Genomic DNA, 10277 nt, shown 5'->3' with positions numbered 1-10277 from the left:
AAATACATTTCTTTTTGAAAAACTTTACCAAATTTTCCGTGTGTGTTGAGACACACCTGAAGGTATCTCCTAATTCCTCACACTAAGGATCTGATACCAACTTGTAACGTCCCAAAAATAAGACCCAAAAATTTCATTTTTGATTTATTAAAAACATTAATCCAAACATTGTCATACAATCCCAAAAGATCAAAGTATGTTAATACTTCAAAGCATATCACAGTAAATCTCAGAATGTAGAAAAAGATGGTGTGTGCTTCGTAATCATCCCGAGATCTTCCCTTTCCATCCAGAAGTACCTAAAACATAAACTGAAAACCGGAAGCCCAAGGCATAGTGAATTCCCCAAAATACCACATACCATACTTAAATTAATGCTTAATGGGTCTCTTATACGTTCCTCAAGGTTTTCATTGAATCGCCCAAGTCACCTTATATCCATACAATTAACCATCATCAAGATAAGGCTCAGAGCACTAGATCTCATCCTAGGTTTTCCTAGGGTAAACTCCACACCACTCTCCGCCATCAGTTGCAGAAGGAACTCCTGCTAACTTCTTCTAACTAGCTCATGAATACAATTACATATCCCCAATACCAGATAAATCCTCGAATGAGAGGTCTCACATTACATTAGTTGGACTCAAACAAGAGTTACACATTAGAAGTAAATCCTAACCTTGTAAAAGTATTTAGTTCTGATAAAATAAAACTTTTCTTATTTGCTTACAAGTTAGCTAAAACTAATGAGAACTATTAAAAAAACACAAAGCAAGCAACATTCTAGCATCAAGTAATCAGAACTAAGCATCACCTAACCAACTGATCCTATCATTAATTGATCAGTACAAACATGCAATTCCACAAGCTCATACAATGGGCACACAAAGGCATCTCTCCAAGCATTCTATCAAGAAAATGTTGAGCAGATCCCTAGCCCCAACTAGAATGTGATTAATAGATTAATGAATCAAATCACATCAGATAACATGTATGGGTATTTTTGGAAAAGTTACTTGACCTCGGTCGATTACATGCACCAAAACCATTCTTGTCTTAGAAAACCCTTTTCTTAAAAATATTTTTTTTGAAAAACTTTACCAAATCCTTGGTTTTAGTTCAGACACACCCGAAGGTATGTCCGAATCTCTCAAACCAAGGCTCTGATACCAACTTCTAACGTCCTAAAAATTCAATTTTGATTTAATAAAAACATTAATCCAAACATTGTCATATAACCCCCAGAAGATCAAAGTATGTCAACACATTAAAACATATCATAGTAGATCTCAGACAGAAAAAATGGTGTATGCTTTGAAATCATCTTGGGTTCTTCCATTTCGATCTGGAAGTACCTGAAACATAAAATGAAAACTGTAAGCCCAAAGCTTAGTGAGTTCCCCAAAATACCACATACCATACATAAATTAACAAGTAATGGGCCTTTCGAACATTCCTCAAGAATTACCTTGAATTCGTAAAGTCACCTTATATCCATAGAATTAACCCTCCTCAAGATAATGCTCCCAGAACTAGATCTCATCCTAGGTTTTCCTAGGTCAAACTCCATACCACTCTTCGCCATCAACTGCAGAAGGAACTCCGCTAAATTCTTCTAACTAGCTCATGAATACAATTACATATGACCAAAACCAGATAAATATTGGAATGAGAGGTCTCACACTACATTAGTTGGACTCAAGCAAGAGTTGCACATTAGAGCTAAATCCTAACCTTCTAAAATTATTTAGTTCCAATAAAATGAAACTTTTCATATTCACTTACTGGTTAGCTAAAACTAATGAGAACTATTAAAAAACACAAAGCGAGCAGCATTCTAGCATCAAGTAATCAAAACCAAGCACCACCTAACCAAGCGATCCTATCACTGACTGATCAGTACTAACATGAAATTCCACAAGCTCATATAATAGGCATACAAAGGCATCTATCCTATCATTTTTTCATGCAAATATTGAGTAGATCCTTAGCCCTAAGTAGCATGCGATTCACAGATTCACATATCAAATCATATCAAATAACATGTATGAGTATTTTGGGAAAACTTACTTGAGCTCCGTCGATTGCATGCACCACACCCTTTCTTGTCTTAGAAAACGCTTTTAATAAAAGTAAAGTTCTTTTTGAAAAACTTTGCCAAAACCTCTGATTAAGTTCAGGCACACCAGAAGGTTTTTCCGAATCCCTCAAACCAAGGCTTTGTTACTAACTTTTAACGTCCCAAAAATTTCATTTTAGATTTAATAAAAACATTAGTCCACATATTTTCATACAACCAAAAAAGATCAAAGTATGTCAATACATCAAAACATATTAGAGTAAATCTCAGAATGCGAAAAAAGATGTTGTCTACTCTGTAATCATCTTAGGTTCTCCCCTTTCGATCCGAAAGTACCTGAAACATAAAATGAAAACCGTGAGCCCAAAGCTTAGTCATTCCATAAAATACCACATAGCATATATAAATAAACACATAATGGGTCTTCCGTACTTTTTCCAAGGATTGCCTTGAATCTGCCAAATCACCTTATATCCATATAATTAACCCTCATCAATATAAGCCTCACAGAACTAGATCTCGTCCTAGGTTTTCCTTGGGTAAACTCCACACCACTCTCCGCCATCAGCTCCAGAAGAAACTTCGCTAACTTCCTCTAACTAGCTCACAAATACAATTACAAATCACGAAAACTAGAGAATTCTTAGAATGAGAGGTCTCACACTACAATTGTTGAACTCAAACAAGAGCTGCGCAATAGAGTTAAAACCTAACCATCTAAAATTATTTAGTTCCCATAATATGTAACTTATTATATTCTCTTACTAGTTAGTTGAATATTGTAAGAACTCCTAAAAATCACAATGCAAGTAGCATTTAAGCATCAAGTAATCAGAACCAAGCATCACCTAACAAAGCCATCATATTACTGACTAATTAGTACTAACATTCAAGTATACAAGATCATACAATAGCCATGCAAAGGCATCTCTCCTAGAAATCTATCAAGCAAATATTGATCATATCCTTAGGTCTAACTAGCATGCGATTCACATATTCACGGATCAAATCATATCACATAACATGTATGGGTTTAGGAAAACTTACTTGAGTTCGGTCAATTGCATGCACCATACCCTTTCTTGTCTTAGAAAACCCTTTACTTAAAAATACATTTCTTTTTGAAAAACTTTACCAAGTCTTCAGTTTGAATTCAGACACACCAAAAGGTATGTATGAATCCCTCAAACCAAGGCTCTGATACCAACTTTTAACGTCCCAAAAATAAGACCCAAAATTTTCATTTTCATTTTAATAAAAACGTTAATCTAAACATTTTCATACAACCCCAAAAGATCAAAGTATATCAATACATCAAAACATATCATAGTAAATCTCATATTTCAAATAAACATGGTGAGTGCTTTGCAATCATCTGGGGCTTTTCCCTTTCGATCCGGAAGTACCTGAAACATAAACTGAAAACCATAAGCCCAAAGCTTAGTGAGTTCCCCAAAATACCATGTACCATATATATTTAAACACATACTAGGCGTTCCGTACTTTTCTCTACGGTTTCCTTGAATCCGCCAACTCACCTTATATCCATAAAATTAATTCTCATCAAGATTAGGCTCCCAGCTCTATATATCATCCTAAATTTTCCTAGGGAAAACTCTACACCACTCTCTTCCATCAGCTACAGAAGGAACCCTCGCTAACTTCCTCTAACTAGCTCACGAATAAAATTACAAATCACCAAAACCAGATAGTTCTTCGAACGAGAGGTCGCACACTACAATGGTTGGACTGAAACAAGAGTTGCGCAATAGAGTTAAAACATAAATTTCTAAAATGATTTCGTTCCCATAAAATGTAACTTAGCATATTCACTTACTAGTTAGCTGCAACTAGTGAGAACTCCTAAAAAACACAAAGCAATTAGCATTCGAGCGTCAATTAATCAGAACCAAGCATCACCTAACCAATCCATCCTATCACTTACTGATCAGTACTAACATTCAATTCTACAAGCCCATACAATAGGCATACAAAGGCATCTCTCCTAGCATTCTATCATGCAAATATTGATTTGATTCTTAGCCCTAACTAGCATGTCATTCAGATATTAACGACTCAAATCATATTAGATAACATGTACGGTATTTTGGGAAAACTTACTTGAGCTCGGTCGATTACATGCACACCACCCTTTATTTTCTTAGAAAACCCTTTTCTTAAAAATACATTTCTTTTTGAAAAGCTTTACCAAATCCATAGTTTGAGTTCAGACACAATCAAAGGTATGTCTGAATCCCTCCCTCAAACCAAGGATCTGATACCTACTTGTAATGTCCCAAAAATAAGACCCAAAAATTTCATTTTTGATTTAAAAAAAACATTAATCCAAACATTTCCTTACAACCCCAAAAGATCAAAGTATGTCAATACATCAAAACATATCATAGTATATTTAAGAATGCGGAAAAAGATGGTGTGTGCTCCACAATCATCCCGGGCTCTTCCCTGAAACATAAACTAAAATTTAAGCCCAAAGCTTAGTGAATTCCCCAAAATACCACATATATGACATAAATAAACACATAACAGGCCTTCTGTACTTTCCTCAAGTCATGCCTTGAATCAACCAAGTCACCTTTTATCCATACAATTAACCCTCATCAAGATAAGGCTCCCAGTACTAGATCTCATCCTAGGTTTTCCTAGTGCAAATTCCACACCACTCTCCTCCATCAATTGCAAAAGGAACGCCCCCTAACTTCCTATAACTTTCTCATGAATACAATTACATATCACCAAAACCAGATAATTCTTCGAATAAGAGGTCTCACACTACAACGGTTGAACTCAAATAAGAGTTGTGCAATAGAGTTAAAACCTAACCTTATAAAATGATTTAGTTCCCATAATATGTAAATTTACATATTTGTTTACTAGTTAGCTGAACCTTAGCCCTAACTAGCATGCGATTCACAGATTCTTAGCCCTAACTAGCATGCGATTCACAGATTCACCGATCAAATCATATCTGATAACATGTATGGGTATTTTGGGAAAACTTATGTTAGCTCGGACGATTGCACGGACCACACCCTTTTCTTCTCTAAGAAAAACCTTTTCTTAAAAATATATTTTTTTTCAAAAGCTTTACCAAATCCTGAATTTGAGCTCAGACACACCCGAAGGTATGTTGGAATCTCTCAAACTAAGGCTCTGATACCAACTTGTAACATTCCAAAAATTTAATATTTGATTTTATAAAAACATTAATCCAAACATTATCATACAACCCTAAAAGATCAAAGTGTGTCAATATATCAAACATATTAGAGCAATTCTCAAAATGTGGAAAAATATGGTGTGTGTGTGCTCTACAATCATCACGTGCTCTTCCCTTTCGATCTGGAAGTACCTGAAACGTAAACTGAAAACCGTAAGACTAAATATTAGTGAGTTCCCCAAAATACCACATACCATACATAAATAAAAACCTAATGAGCCTTTCGTACTTTCCTCAAGGATTTCCTTGAATCCGCCAAGTCACCTTATGTCTATACAATTAACCCATATCAAGATAGGGCTCCCAGCATTAGATCGCATCCTAGGTTTTCCTATGGCAAACTCCAAACCAATATCCTCCATCAACTGTAGAAGGAACTCCATCTAACTTCGTCTAACTAGCTTATGAATACAACTACATATCACCTAAACCAGATAATTCTTGGAATGCAAGGTCTCACACGTCAAAGGTTAGACTTAAACAAGTGTTGCACAATAGAGTTAAAAACTAACCTTCTAAAATTATTTAGTTCCCAAAAAAATGTAACTTAGCGTATTCACTTACTAGTTGGTTGAAGCTAGTGAGAACACCTAAAAATCACAAAGAAAGTAGCATTCGACATCAGGTAATCAGCATCAAGCATCACCTAACCAAGTTGTCCTAACACCGATTGACCGGAACTAACACGCAAGTCTAAAAACTCATACAATATACATACAAAGCCATCTCACCTAGCATTCTATCATGAAAATATTGAGCAAAACCTTATCCCTAACCTTCATGCGATTCACAGATTCATGGAGTAAATCATATCAGATATGATGTATGGGTATTTCCGGAAAACTTACTTGAGCTTGGTTAATTGCATGCACCACACCCTTTCTTGTATTAGAAAACCCTTTTCTTAAAAATACATTTCCTTTTGAAAAACATTACCAAATATTCAGTTAGAGTTCAGACACACCCGAAGGTATGTCCGAATCCCTAGAACCAAGGCTCTAATACCAACTTGTAATGTCCCTATCACACCCCCAAACCAAGGATGGAGGAAACGTCCGGGGGTGGAGGACTTCATGTAGAGTATCACAACAACGAGTATAATAGTGCTCAAAGTAAATACAACCATCACAATTATAATTGAAAAAGTTACATCAAAGTACATGTTGACATGATTCACATCAATTACATTATGATACAAAATGAACTGTTTGACGTTTTATCATCCCATCCTCAAAACGTTGTTGATTTCCTGTTGTCACTGAATTCCTGAGAATACAAGTAGTTTTGAAAAGTGTCAACACAAAGGTTGGTGAGTTCATAAGGGATTTCGTTAGAAAAGTAAACCGTTTTCCTTGTAAAAGCGTTAGAATATGTATCTAGAAAATCCGATATTTTCTTTAAAATCTGTGTAATGTAGTCTTATGCCTGAAGACCAAAATGTATAAGTAACCTTTCTTACTAATAGAAAATGTTATGTGTTTAAATGGACATGGACACGTTTGTAAATGAAATATCCGTATGTTCTCATGTTTGTTAATACTTTATGTATATGTAGTCCTAAATCCGAGGACTGAGAAATAACAAGTATTGACCATACTTAAAGGTATAAATGTGGTTTCAAATGATGTGTAGTCATAACTACCAAAACCAAAAGTGTAGAGTAATATCTGTACTCATTGAGATAAAAAGTGATTTTAAATCGACATAAAACTCATTTAGGTTTTATAAATAAATTCTCGTAAACTTTATGGATTGTTATATCCCTATGTGAGTCGCTATAATCATAGTATGACTATGTAAACCTGCCACGATGTTTCTCAGGCATCGCGAAAACTGAAATGACATTTGTCACTCGTAGACTTGCAGGTCCCACTATAGCTAGCAGCAAGGTGTGGGGTGTCAAACCCAATATAGATCTATATACAAGTATCACGTTCTTCCTCCAGGAGATTCTGATTATAACTACCAGGAATTATATCCCACACTCGGACGTACGGGGAGAGAATGTCTCACAATATAGGTTAACAAGTTTACGTGAAATGTGTGTGAGTGTAAATCTTTTCTGTATGAATGTACCCTTTTTGTACAAGTGTGTTGTGTGATGTATCATAAACTATACCTATTATAGTTTATCTAAAATGTTTTTAATATGTAGGAACTCTTTTATGGAAATGCATTAATGTTATGAATCCATTAAACTATACTTTTTATAGTTTATTATACGTGTTCTAAAATGAATGTATAATATTTATTATGAATGACTTAGTTTCAGTTTATGATGATAAACTAACAAAGAAACACATTCAATAATTAGAACTTATCATTATACACTTTGCTCAACATAATACAAAGTGTTATGATATTTATATGTTGGTGGCTAACTTTAGCCATTTTGCACTGTTTTCGGTGAATAAGTCCAAAATCACATACTGGTCCGGATTGTTGTTTGAAACATAGGCAGTTTTGTAAAAATCACCATAAATTGTAGAAAAATCGTATGGAGACGTGCAAGTAGTCATTTTAAAGCTAAGAACTTGAACTATTTGAGCCTTGTACAGTTTTGAAAAAAAAATGTCTAAGATGCCCAAAACAGTCCGTGAATGGAGTTGAAATTTTCTAATGAAGGCTGTTAGAAAATTTTAGTTATGTTCTTGGTGCTTTAACTTGTATTCCCCCCTGAAAATTTGAGAAAACATGAAAATGTAGGGGTATGAACTCACCTTGAGTGTTTTCAGTAGATATGTGTTGAAGAAGAGAAGTGTTCAACCCAAGAACACTTGAAGATTCGAAGCTCTAACACAATTATGATGGAGTTTGTGTAAGATATTCGTGATTTGAGTGGAAATAAGTGAGATAATCATAACGAGAATGAATTATGCTTACCAAATGTGGAAGAACACTTGAAAATCAGCCTTGAATCTCGAATTTGGTGGAGAAAAAGTTTGAGAGAAAAGTGGTGTTTGATACTTAGTGAAATGAGAGCAAATGAGAGAAATGAGGAGAGAGGGTGTTTTGTTCCAGCTCTAAAAACGTGGGAATGAGTGAAAATTGAGTTTAAAGGACATTGATGTGACCTAGGTAAGGTGGGGAGGTGTGGCTGGTCATAGAGTGGGTGTGGGAGTGGTTGCTTGTGTCATAAGGTAAAGCAAAGTCAACACTCCACCTCTTTGTACTTTACCCACTTGCTTTTATTATTTAAATAAGGATTTTTATGAAAATATGATTAAATTTTGAATATTTAGGGTTTATTATGTTAAAACATGATTTTGGGTGAAAATCCCGCGTTAAAATAATTAAAAACGGGCCTTAAACGCAAAACTACGCGAAAACCGGGAGAAAAAGAGTTTCCAGCGAGACCTCTCGGTCCTAGGCCGAGGTTCGGTCCCTAGGCGGAGATTCGGTCCATGCTGATGCCGAGCCGGAAACGAAGGGAGGCGAGGAAGCGAAATAGCCCGAATGAACAGTACCTTCGGGTTCGGTTCCAGGAGACTTCGGGTTCGGGTGTATGTGCGAGGTTCGGGCCTACAAGGATCTTTCGGGTTCAGTTCTTCCTAGGCGAGGTTCGGTCCTGAAAGGACCTTTCGGGTTCGGTTCCTCCTGGGCGAGGTTCGGCCCTGAGAGGACCTTCGGGTTCAGGCCTCCTAGTTTCGGTCCTCCTGGTTTCGGTCCTCCTGGTTTCTGTTCTTAGAAGGTTCGGTTCTAAGAGGTTTCGCCTCTTATAAGAGGGTTTCGGGTCCTTAAGCCTATTTTACTCGTTTTTACCCCGTTTTAAGCCATGTTTGACCCGCTTAAGGGTCGCAATGACCCAAATGACTTCAAAAAGTTACGGAAACTTTTAGGAGAGATTTGGGAGTGATTTGACATTCTTGGAGAGATTTCTCATACAAACAGATATTTGAGAGAGGTTTCACATACTTGGAGAGATTTGGGAGAGATTTGACATTCTTGGAGAGATTTCGCATACAAAGAGATATTTGAGAGAGATTTCACATACTTGGAGAGATTTGGGAGAGATTTGACATAGAGAGAGAGAGATAGAGTGAAAACGATTGAGAAAGGTTCCATGTGTGACATTTGTGAGTGTCCGGCTTCGCAATGCAAGGTTTGTAAACCCTGTTAAGCCCTGTTTAAGGATCTTACACACTCCCGATGAGTATGCAACATTGTTTTATCGGTTTGGCTTGCCACGTACCACAGTTTTGGGTTAAGGAGATCTAGATGTTCGCAGTTTTTGCTTTATGATCTCTCATTAGAATAGAGAGTTGTGTAGAAGTTTCATAATGTAAATTCTAGTACCCACGGGTAAATTGAGTCAAACGGTTTGACTTTTTGACTTTAGTTGACTTTGACTTGACCGAAAATTGACGGTTGTCACATCATCCCCCCGTTAGAGGGAATTTCGTCCCAAAATTTGAATTTAGGCAAAGAGTAGGCATGAATAATCAAGCCAAGAAGTGGGGATACTTCCTAATCGACTAATTCTCGCGCTCCCAAGTGACTCTAGGTCCTTGGTTAGTATTCCAGTTAACTTTCACTAATGGGAAGCAGCGTTGATTCATCCGCTTGATCTCGATCCATGGTCACTATGGTTCTTCCACGAAGGTGAGGCTCTTGTGGAACTCGATCTTGTCGAGGGGAATTGCAAGAGTCTCATCGGATAGATACTTCCATAAGTTCGGGACGTGTCGTGTAGAATGTACTTTACCAAGCTCACAGGAGTAGATTGAAGTAGTGAGTTATAGGGCTGATTCTAACAGAATCTGGAAAGGCATAATTATCTAGGGTATTGGCTTTCCATGCTTTCCAAAGCGTACTAAGCCTTCCCAGAGTGAGTGTTTCCAGAGGAATTTGGTCTGTTGTACTGGAGTTCTCAAGGTTTCTCCCTCTTGCTTCTCTTCCTGTTAAGGGTTGCTCCCTTTAGGGTTAAAGTTGGGAGGGGGTCCGTATTTTACGAGA

This window comes from Lactuca saligna, chromosome 5 (assembly GCF_052625555.1).
Source record: "Lactuca saligna cultivar CGN05327 chromosome 5, ASM5262555v1, whole genome shotgun sequence".
In the NCBI taxonomy this organism is placed as follows: domain Eukaryota; kingdom Viridiplantae; phylum Streptophyta; class Magnoliopsida; order Asterales; family Asteraceae; genus Lactuca; species Lactuca saligna.
The sequence above is the reverse complement of the archived record's forward strand: the minus strand, read 5'-3'. Positions refer to the sequence as shown.